Source organism: Orcinus orca, chromosome 9, assembly GCF_937001465.1.
Source record: "Orcinus orca chromosome 9, mOrcOrc1.1, whole genome shotgun sequence".
Classification (NCBI taxonomy): Eukaryota; Metazoa; Chordata; class Mammalia; order Artiodactyla; family Delphinidae; genus Orcinus; species Orcinus orca.
Window position 1 is genome coordinate 97,912,195 of NC_064567.1, and position 4,392 is coordinate 97,916,586.

The 4,392-nt window shown below is 38.0% G+C and overlaps 1 pseudogene; it reads right to left on the reverse strand.

Annotated features, from left to right (window-relative positions):
- Nucleotides 1-3,333: 3,333 nt before the first annotated feature.
- Nucleotides 3,334-3,818, reverse strand: LOC101278608 (39S ribosomal protein L30, mitochondrial-like; annotated as a pseudogene).
- Between the last annotated feature and the right edge of the window lie 574 nt (nt 3,819-4,392).

Consider the following 4,392-nt stretch of genomic DNA (forward strand, 5'->3'; position numbering starts at 1 on the left):
TGCTCTTTGCAGATAACTGTGTTTTCCACAAACTGAAGGTTTGTTAAGCTGCATTGAGCATACCTATCAGCACCATTTTTCTAACAGCATTTGCTCACTTTGTATCTTTGTGTTACATTTTGGTAATTCTTGCAATACTTCAAACTTTTTCATTGTTGTATTTGTTATGGTGATCTGTGATCAGTAATCTTTGATATTTCTATTGCAAAAAGATTACAACTCACTGAAGGCTCAGAGGATGATTAGTATTTTTTAGCAATAGAATATTTTTTAATTAAGGTACATACATTGTTTTTTATACATAATGCTATTGCACACTTAATAGACTATAGTGTAACCACAACTTTTATATGTACTAGAAAACCAAAAATTGATGTGACTAGTTTTATTGCTGTATTAGCTTTATTGCAATGGTCCAGAACTGAACCCAAAATATCTCAGAAGTATGTCTGTATTATTAATTTCATCAGCATGTCCCCATTTGCTCAGGACAAAACTTTGGAGTTACACTTCACACCACTCTGTCTCTGAACCATTCAATCCATGACACATCTTTGTGTTATGCCTAGTTATGCAAATTATGCCTAATTTGCCTTTTTAGAGTACTTCTACCTCACTATTTCTCATCTCTCACCTGGACAATGGCAGTATGTCCTCATTGCTAGTCTCCCTGATTCTCCTCTTGCCCTCCTACATTCTATTCTATACATGGATGTCATACTTCCTCTTAAAAATGTAAATTGTACCTATTTAAACCTTTCCATTATACCTAGAATAAAATCTAACGGCTTTGACAAAGTGGGTGGGGCTCATGTCAGCAGTTGTCTCAGCCTCCACCCACGTTCCCTTAATCAGCTCTCCAGCTTGTAAGCTAAGTCAGCTGCCTTTTGTTTGGCCTCCACTGAGCCAAGAGTCTTTGCACTTGTTGTTCTTCCCTGACATGCTCTTCTCCAAATCATCACCAGACCTGCCCGTTTCCAGAGGCTCTGGTCTCTGCTTAGATGGCTCCTCCTCAGAAAAGCCGTCTCTGACTATCCTATGTTAAACTCTTCCCCCAAATTCCAATGTTCCATTTCATTTGATTGGTGGTTGCTTTGTTACTACTGTTTATCATTGATCTTCCCTAACTAGAAAATACTTTCCGCAAGAGGAGGATCATTGACTATAGCATTTAGTCTTGAGACCCCATATTTAAGATAGTACTCTTACATATTAGGCTTTCAATAAATGTATTTTGGATTAATAAAGGCCCAGATGATAAGTTGCGATTATTTAATTTTTCCAAAAAACATAGGAAGTAGTTAATTCTATCTACATATTAATGATATGAAGTTGAAAATTCACTGGGTAACTGGTGCAGGGGCATAAGTTTGGTTATTTATGGAGTCAAATTGATTACAATATGAATTTTGTTTGTTTGTTTTTACTATTCTACCACTCCAATGTTCCCTCTTTTCCTTGAAGGATAACTAGGATTTATATGTGTGGAAATAAGCTTGGGATTGCTCAAATAAGGATAAGAAACATCTAAAATTCATGAAAATGTTTCCCTACCCACAAGAATAAAAGGAATTTATTTAACTGACATTTATATAATGCATATCACATAGAGATTTTGCACTTAGAAGTAGTAATTCATTTAGCTGGGATAACAAACATATGAGCTTGGTACTATTGTTGTTCCTATTTTGCAGATGAGGAAACTGAGATACAAATTAGTTACATGCTGTCAAGATTCCCTGAGGTGGTCTCAGGCCACCTGGGAACATGGAAAATGATATATCAGAGATTGTGATTCCAATCAGAAAGATTTTCTTAGTTTAGAAAACACAAAGTTGACTTTGAAGTGCTAATAGAAAAGAGGGAACATGTATCAAAATTAGTTTTTGTAAAGTGCCATTCAAGTGAAAATCAGTGAAGGGAAACAATTTGTATTTGAACTCAACTTGGTATTCTCTGCAACAACTATAGCGTCTTACTCTCTTTCTTATTTCCAAGCCCAGCGCGCAGGACTGCGATAGTGCAGGACCACATCAATCCCATGAGCCCAGAGATGAGTCAGCTTGTCAACTAAACCAGGTACTAGGCTATGCACCAAGAGAAAGGAAATCATAAGGAAGTCCAGCATAGCACCCACATAAAAGTGAGGCTAATGGCTGTATATTGAGGGGCTGATCTAAGCATTCTACTCTGAGCCTGTAGGGTGGTGAGAGTATTCACATACACGCAGCAATGAAAGAGCATTCTAGAACAGGAAAATGTGTAAGCAAAGACTGGAAAGTGAGGCCATGTGGTATATTTTAGAGGTATGGCCATAATGTGAAAGTTGTAACATGAAAGTTCTAATAGTGTAATGTGAAAGTTGCAGAGAAGTGTCACAAGAGCCAAGATGGGAAAAGTTGTGTAGCTTTACCTGTCATCTAAGGCATGTCAATTTCACTTAATAAATAAAAGGGAACCAACATTAGTCTACACCTAGTTGACCTTCATGCTCAGATCTTCCTATGTCACGTACATAAACAGCACCATTTCACCCTGGTCCCCAGTCTGAACATTACTTGACTTTATATTGTGCCAAAACAAGTCATTCAATAGAGCAAAATTCTATAAAATATAACCATCTTCTTTTGTTTAAATATAATATGAACAATTAAATTATACTGGGATTTTCCCTCAATTTCCCTCTTTGGGATAGTCTTTAAGCAACCTATAGACGTGTATAGTGGTTTGATATTATATCATGCCCAGACTTGTTTATATTGGGTCAAAATAGACATTAAGGGAGGAAAAAATGTAAAGATCCTAGTGTTTGATGTATCTAATGCAAATACTCCATCTCAGGGTCATAACTTTGTAAGTAGGAAATCCTACAATTACTTTTCCTTATACAACAGGTAAGTATAGAGTTAAGGCAGCTGCTTGAACATTTGTCCACCAGGATCTGCAACAGGACATAAAAGGCAGGTCAACATAGACCTTATAACAAGGGCACATAGATAATGCACAGGGCACGTCATCATCTCAGAAATGGAAATACCATGAAAGCTCTGGACAAACATCTAAACTCAACTAAGACAGCTTTAATATAAGTACATAGTAGATATCTAAGAATGTGTTGCTTCATTGTGCTTGCTCTTGGATTATTGTGCTTGATTTTGGGTCACTGGCAAACTGCCACGTGTGAAGAAGAGACCCCAGATATTGAAGGGATCTGGAAAATATCTTTATATTTCTTTTAATGACTAGAATTTAAAACATATTTTAATGAGAACACTTTCTCACCATCTTTACATAGAAATGACCTGCACTTTTTACTCTGAAGCTGCGAGGCCATCAGGACTTCTTTTCTTCCCGGTGCTCAGGGTTCTGAAGCCACGCCCCCATCAGTTCCCCAGTGCTCTTGAGGCACGCGTTGGACATGTCCTCCTCCGTTGGGAGAACTCGTGGCAGTTTCAGGGGCTTGATTCTTATCAAACGTTTAACCGCTTTCAGTTTTACCTTCACCAAAGGGATATTCCTGTGAACTTGAGGAGTATGTGCTTTTTGTAACCCAAGCATCCTTATTAAATCTTTCTCCCAATATGGACGTCTTTTTGTACTTTTTATTCTGGTAACAATATCCAGTTTATAAGGTTGCTGTGGATCCCCACCATATTTTTCATGACCTTCAGGTAAAGGCTGAAAAACTTCATCTGGAATTCTTGACTTCGTAAATCTGTGACAAATCCAGTCTGTACAAAAAGAGGCTCCACACCTTTTGTCACCATTGATAGTGTGCCTGGGGGGCTCTGAACTACTGAGTGCAAAATCCTTGCCATGAGGGTGGTGACTGTTCTTAGAGTTGGTGACTGCTAAATGTCTTTCCACCTGATGGGAAGTAGACTTCATAGAGGATACTTAGTGTGGAGGAGAGAACATTTGGGTGGGAGATGGTAGGAGTTTTCAAGTAGAAATGGTTTACACCAGGGAGTAAAAAAGCATCACTTCAACTTTTTAAGGAGGACGCTTTGTCAGTTGGAACTCTTCTAGTTTAAACGCAAATTTTGTAATGTAATGAGGTCTGGGGTGAAATTGAAGCAGGAGCTACAAAACTGCTTGGCAGGACATTGGAAATGGTTACATAGAGTTGGACATCCAAGTCAGTCAAATCTTGTGGCTTTGGATTCCAGGTTCTCTTAAGTTCTATATTAGTGCTATGAGGTAGGTCATCTTAATACCATACGGCTTTAAAACTCAGCCTCAGAACACTGCACTTCCTGCTGAAGATATCAGTAGCCTCCTTCAGAGAGACGTCTTGATTTTGCTAGATTCTTTTTCAGTGTTTGGCAGCTTGGTAAACTTTTTATTAGTCCACTTATTGTTGATTTTGCATTGTTTTGTTTTAAGCACAAA